The sequence below is a fragment of the Bubalus kerabau genome, chromosome 2 (assembly GCF_029407905.1).
Source record: "Bubalus kerabau isolate K-KA32 ecotype Philippines breed swamp buffalo chromosome 2, PCC_UOA_SB_1v2, whole genome shotgun sequence".
Taxonomy (NCBI): domain Eukaryota; kingdom Metazoa; phylum Chordata; class Mammalia; order Artiodactyla; family Bovidae; genus Bubalus; species Bubalus kerabau.
The window spans coordinates 194,304,142-194,311,078 of NC_073625.1; the positions used below are offsets into that span (position 1 = coordinate 194,304,142).

The 6,937-nt window shown below is 45.0% G+C and overlaps 1 long non-coding RNA gene across 1 annotated transcript; it reads left to right on the forward strand.

The window, feature by feature from the left end:
- Positions 1–342: 342 nt before the first annotated feature.
- On the forward strand, positions 343–5,823 carry LOC129645039 (uncharacterized). Its single transcript, XR_008711129.1, has 3 exons — positions 343–504; positions 2,423–2,700; positions 5,690–5,823. It is a non-coding gene; the product is annotated as an uncharacterized LOC129645039 (long non-coding RNA).
- Positions 5,824–6,937: the final 1,114 nt, after the last annotated feature.

Sequence of the window (6,937 nt, forward strand, 5' to 3'; positions counted from 1 at the left end):
AGTCATCCAAGGCCGCCATTTATAGAAAGGAAAAATGTGACCTGCTTCTAGAAAGAATAGCTGACATATTTGCTTGTTTGTTTATTTCAAAACCGAGAATAGATTTATAAATTACTCATGCCTTAAAAACCACATGACTGCCACTATAGACATGACCCAACCAAGACACTCTTTTAAGTATAGCGAAATACAGCTGAAATGCTTATTTCTCTTAGCCGGGGCACCGTGGAGGTTTTTGTCCAGAGTATTTAACCCTTCTGTGCAGCCATATTGCAATTGCTGCTCTTCTCTACCTGTAATCACAACCCTGTCAGGGGCCTCTCTCCCCCACATACACCCTTCCTCCCCTACCCCTTCAGGCCTAAGGGAGGCACCAACTTCCCCCTAAATGCATCATCAATCATTCCTGCAATCAACAAAATCTAGGAGAGACGACATGTCAAGAAGGGGAAAATTTAAGCCCTAAGGAAGAGAAGGAGGAGGAGGAAAGGAGAAAATGAGGAGGTCGGACACGACTGAGTGACTTTCACTTTCACTTTCATGCATTGGAAAAGGAAATGGCAACCCACTCCAGTGTTCTTGCTTGGAGAATCCCAGAGACCAGGGAGCCTGGTGAGCTGCCGTCTATGGGGTCACACAGAGTCGGACACGACTGAAGCGACTTAGCAGCAGCAGCAGGGATAACAACAAGTGTGAAGGGAAACGTAGAGGTTCAGAGGATGACCAGCTCCTTACTGAGCTTGTTTTACAGAAAAAACACATATTATAGACAGACTGAAGGACTTCTGGAATGGACTGGACTGGTATTTCTCTTAGGACTTAAACGTTTCCATTCTTGGCCCTTCTCTGGTCCTGCAGAAACAAGAACAAGCTCAACAGGAAAAATCAAGTTCACTCTACGTAGCAGTAGCACATTATGCAGCGTGTCCAAGGCCATGCTTAAAATCATCATCTTTAGAGTTAGCCGGGTTAACTGTCACGGGCTTTTCCTTATAGCTCAGTCGGCAAAGAATCTGCCTGCAGTGCAGGAGATCCTGGTTTGATCCATGGGTCAGGAAGATCCCCTGGAGAAGGAAATAGCAACCCATTCCAGTATCCTTGCCTAGAAAATCTCATGGGCAGAAGAGCCTGGTGGGCTGCAGTCCATGGGGTCGCAAAGAGTCAGGCACAACTGGGCAACTAACACTTCCTTCCTTCCTTATTTTCTGTCCAGTTCATCCAGGTTTCAGCTGGGTGACTGTGCAAATTACTGAACCTCTCTGAGCCTTAGTTTGCTTCTCTATTGTGTGGGACTGGAGATACTACCTCGAAGGTTGAGAAGATTAAAAAAAATAAATGAAAGTGCTTAGCCTGCTGTCCAGTATAAATGAAGTGGCCAAATAATAGTCATGATTATTACTAATTTAAAATAAATAAGCATAAAACTGAATTTAATTTTTAAAGACTGAAATTGGATGGCAGGTATGCTGAAAGCTGTATATTCTCTGTGGTCACTCCTTGAGCCCCTTTTCTCCCCTCTGCTCCTCCCATTGACATGACATCTTCTAAGACTTGCGCCTGGATTCTCTACAACTTCTCCAGATTCTCTTTCTCGGGGAGCTCAAGTCCTTCAAGTCCTCAATTCTTTCTGTTGTTGGTGGTGGTGATGATGAAATTGCTCACCAGTTGCCAAGATCTCATGTGTGTCAGTGTTTCCCAACCTTGCTTGATTATAAAAACTTACAGGAGGTGGCAGTGGGGGTGGGGGAGAGGGGGTGGTTAAAAATCTCTGAACCCAAATCTACAACGGGCATGGGGATTTGCACCTCTAACAGGCCCCTGAAGGTAACTCTGTGATTGGCAAAAAGAGACTGTTCAGCCTGGCCACCATGGTCTCCATGCCCTGCACACACCCTGATCTGTGTCGGCAACTCCACCCTTGAACCACTCCTGTAAAACTCCTCAGCAAATCCCCTGGGCTGGGACACAGAGTTTTTGAGGCAGGAGTGTCCTGTGTCCCTGGCAAAGCAGTAAAGCTCTCCTTTCCTATTTCACCCAAAACTCTTGTCTCTGGGATTCTATTTGGCAACAGTGCACAGAGGCCAAATTTTTGGCGTCGCTGCTAGTAAAGATCTACACCTAAAGATATCAAGAAGGAACCACAGCAAGACTGACGGGAGGGGAGAGTCACAGTATAGGCAAACCCCATACTCTCAGGCGATGACTCACAAAAGAATACATTACATCACAGAGGTTCTCCCGAAAAAGCGAGCGGTCTGAGCCCTGTATCAGGCTCGCCAGCCCAGGGGCCCTGTGCTTAAAAGATACGCCCCCAAAGACATTTGGCCCTGAAAGCCAGCAGGGCTTACTCTCAGGAGTCCCAGGAGGCTGAGGGAAATAGAGACTCCACTCTAAAGGATGCACACAAAATCCTACATTCCAGGGCAGAAGCAGAGATTTGAAAGGAGCCGCAATGAGACCTACCTGATGATCTCAGAAAGTCTCCTGGAGAGGCAGGAGGCAACTGGAGCTCACCTTGGGAACACAGACACTGGGAGCAGACATTCTGAGGGAGTTTACTCCACCATGTGGACCCTGGTGCTGGCAGCCACCATTGCGGAATCCACCCTCCAGCTTATTAACCTCGGGACCCAGCCGCATGTCCACCCAACTGCCTGTAGGGACCAGTACTGGGACATCTCAAGCCAAGTAACTAACTGGGTAAGAATACAGCCCACCCACAAGCAGAGAGGCTGAGCCCACAGACGCCCCTGGACTTCACCTTGCCTACCAGAGAGCCCAGAACCTGGCCTCAGACACCAGTGCCCAGTCCCGAGACCCAGGGCCCCCAGTACCCTGCAGCAAGAGACCCCTCCAGGTCCCAGCTCCACCCACCAGTAGACAAGCACCAGACCCAGAATCCCTGGCCCTTCCCACCAGCGAGCTTGCCCTAGCCTCAGGACAAGCTTCACTCATCAGCGACAGACACAAGCAATGTTCCCTCTGTGCCCGCTTCCTAGAGAGCTTTTGTCATAAATAGATGTTGAATATTGCCAAAAAATTTCCACATCTATTTTTATCCCTCCATTTGTTAATATGATGTATCATATTGATTGATTTGTGGATATTTATTGCATTTTAGAAAAAAAAATGGGGAGCAAAATTGTCCCTACAATCACTTGCCTTTGTGCTTTCTCAGGCAGAACTAATGAACAAACCCACCCTTAAGTTTCTCATTAGCAAGAGGAAATGGAATTACTAAGATTGCAGGAACTAATCAAGGTCCATTCCTGAAACTCACCTCCCCTGAGCATATGTCTAGAATAAATTTAAGAAAAAGAAAGCAATGGCTCATAGGTAGGTAACAACAGAGGCTTGAAAAATGCACAGGATCATAGGATCATAACACAAACCTTTTTCTTTTTTCATTTCTTGATTTGCCAAGCTTTTAAGCCAACAAATTTGAAACACACACACATCCCAAGTGGTACTAGTGGTAAGGAAAAAATCTGCCTGCCAGTGCAGGAGACACAGAGACAAGGGTTCGATTCCTGAGTTGGGAAGATCTCCTAGAGGAAGAAATGGAACCCCACTCCAGTATTCTTGCTTGGGAAATTCCATGAGCAGAGGAGCCTGGCGGGCTATGGTCCATGGGCCCGCAAACAGCTGGGCACAACTGAGCGACTAGGCACATATGGCAACAAATTTGAAACATACAGGCTTCCCTCACGGGAGTTACAGAAGAGAAAAACCATGAAGGTGAGACTGGCCATTCATGCTTGGGGGCGTCACACAGACTGACTTGGTTGGTGAAGCAAGACCATGGTAGAGAGTGATGGAAGAGGAAGTCGGAGCAGTAAGACCAGCTGTGTCTTTGAATATGACACTATGGCATTGAGAGGACTCACAAAGAATGATATCTGCACATACGTGCCAGCCTAACAAAAAGTAGAGACAACGGACTGTCTCATGCATCCGAGGTACTCTGCCTAAATTATCTTTGATCTATTGGCACATCTTTTATGATCTACTAAAAAATTAAATTTTTCATTCATCTATTGTATTCAACAAGCGCAAGTCGCAAGCCTGGATTATTAATGATGTCAGATCTTGTATTACTGAAACAAATGCATAAAGGTTCCATTTCTGATGACAAAAAGAGAGTCATTTGTTTCAATCATGGAAGACAATCTTATTAAACATTGCCAACTTACTGCCAAGCTGGCTGGTCACCAAGGCACAGCCACAGAACAAATGGAATCGAGAAGACTGTCAATCTTCCGACAGTGTCACTGTCCCCAAAATAGTAAACTTAGGGAGAGATCAATCTATGATGACATGGACACTTTTACTTCTTAATTCTGGAGACTTTCAAGTTCAGCATTTTCATAATCCTTTCAGGTAGCAACTAAGCTGTTTGGCATATACTAGTGATGCTGGGTTAAACGGTCCCATCTGCATAGAAACCGCATATATATTCAGATGAACTGACTTAACCTTTCAGAAACGTCATTTAGGAAAATAGATAAAAAGCCTTAAAAATGTTTCTACCCTTTGACCCAATGATTTTACTTCTCAGTCTAAGGAAATAATCTGGAAATCAAAAAAGGCACCATGACCAAGGATGTCCATTACTCTGTTGCTCTTATGGCTGAAAACAAAGGAGCCAACCAATTTTCTAACAGGAGGAGCATGATGCGGTAAAGTACATTTCAGCCACAGAAAAAAATGCTTTGATATGTTCAGTTCAGTGCAGTCCAGTCACTCAGTCATGTCTGACTCTTTGCAACTCCACGGACTACAGCACACCAGGCTTCCCTGTCCATCATCAACTCCCACAACTTGCTCACACTCATGTCCATTGAGTCAGTGATGCCATCCAACCATCTCATCCTCTGTTGTCCCCTTCTTATCCTGCCTTCAATCTTTCCCAGCATCAGGGTCTTTTCCAATGAGTCAGTTCTTTGCATCAGGTGGCCCAAGTATTGGGGTTTCAGCTTTAGTATCTGTCTTTCCAATGACTATTCAGGGCTGATTTCCCTTAGGATTGACTGGTTTGACCTCATAGCAGTCCAAGGGATTCTGAAGAGTCTTCTCCAACACCACAGTTCAAAAGCATCAGTTCTTCAGCACTCAGCTATTGTCCAACTCTCACATTCATACATGACTACTGGAAAAATCATAACTTTGACTATACGGACCTTTGTCAATGAAGTAATGTCTCTGCTTTTTAATATGCTGTCTAGGTTGGTCATGTTACATATACACTAAGTCATATATACTATACTTTCAAGTATATAAACAAGATTTCCAACAAGTGTATAAGTAAGTTACAGAATGAAGACTAAAAGATAACTGCCCCCAAATTCTGACAGTGGTCTTTTGGATGTTGACATTTTATGTATCTGTTTATTTTCTTGTTCTTTGTGTGCCTGCATGCTAAGTCAATCTTCTCCTACTCTTTGTGACCCCATGGACTGTAGCCCACCAGGCTCCTCTCTCCATGGGATTCTCCAGGCACGAATACTGGAGTGGGCTCCCATGCCCTCCTCCAGCGGATCTTCCCGACCTAGGGATTGAACCCATGTCTCTTACATCTCCTGCATTGGCAGGCGGGTTCTTTACCACTAGCGCCACCTGCTTTCAAATTTGTCTCAGTGCATGTATTACCTTTAAATACAAATAGAACCCTTGAAATATTTCCGAACAGTTCAGGTCCTCTATCCACGGGGCACCAGGAGGAGTGAAGGGCGAAGAGTTCAGAAGACAAGAAGGATGCTGGTTCCTGTCACCTGAAAGATAAATGTGTTTGCTCCAGACTTGCCATGAGGAACTTGGAGGCAGTCCCAGGAGATGAGGCCAGAGTTAAAGTGCTGCCCAGGTTCTGAAAAATCCCAGCTTCTACCCAAACGGTCTTGAACTAAGAGAGATAAAATAAAATGTCAGTTATTTTGGGGGAACCCCAAAGAAGAGAGGGTCACTGTGTCTCAATTCTTATCTGGAATTCTGGGTGAAGGATGCCCAGAATCCCTTTTGGTAGGATGCCCAAAGGCAATAGGAGGGAATCCCAGGAGAGCAAAGATGGCAGAGTAGGGTCTGGAGGCCCTGCAGCAGTTCTCACCCCAGACCTCACTTCCTGAGCCACAAGGCACAGAAAGGCCCAGGACTTCCCATGAGTCTTTGTGGTGAGCAGGCCAACAAACTGAAGTGGCCTAGAGTTGTGACAAAGAGGGGCTACATGATGACAGTCATGACCAGATGGTCCTGGCATCGGTGGCAGATTCAGGCACACACCCAAGATGTACACACACGTCAGGAAAGAGGCCCTCTGTTTGCTTTAGTTTACCCCTTTGAGCTTCAGACGCACAGGGTTGACTTAATAACACTCCTAGTTAATGGCGTGCCGTCACTTATTGGCACGTTCTCATCATTAGCTTGTGATGGACTGATGATGGACCGATTGACAACTGACTGACTGATTTCATTTCCATTTCCATAACCTTTTCTCTCTCCCAACACAGGCAGTCACCCTATTGTATTTGCTTTTGTTTGGGGGCTTTTTTTTGTGTTTTTTTAACCGCACTGTATTTGCCTAGTATTCTTGAATTTGTATGTACCCTAGAGAATGAAACAGTTTCAATTTATATACATGGTAATGTAGGAAAGTTGCATTTTGTTCTTAATTTCTTTACTCAACTCCATGTCTGTAAAGCCTATTCATTCTGATGTGTTTATGCCTAGGTTGGCATCTGCATAATATTCCTAGATTTATTGACACATTCCCCAAGTAACAAACACCTCAGATGTGTTCAACTCCAGCGCAGACAATGCTATGATGGGTATCTTTTTGCATAATACTCTTAGGAGAATTTCTCTGATATGTGTCACCAGATGTGGAATTTTTGGAATAGACAAAACACACCTACTTAACCCAAGGACTACTACTTTTAAAAGTGGT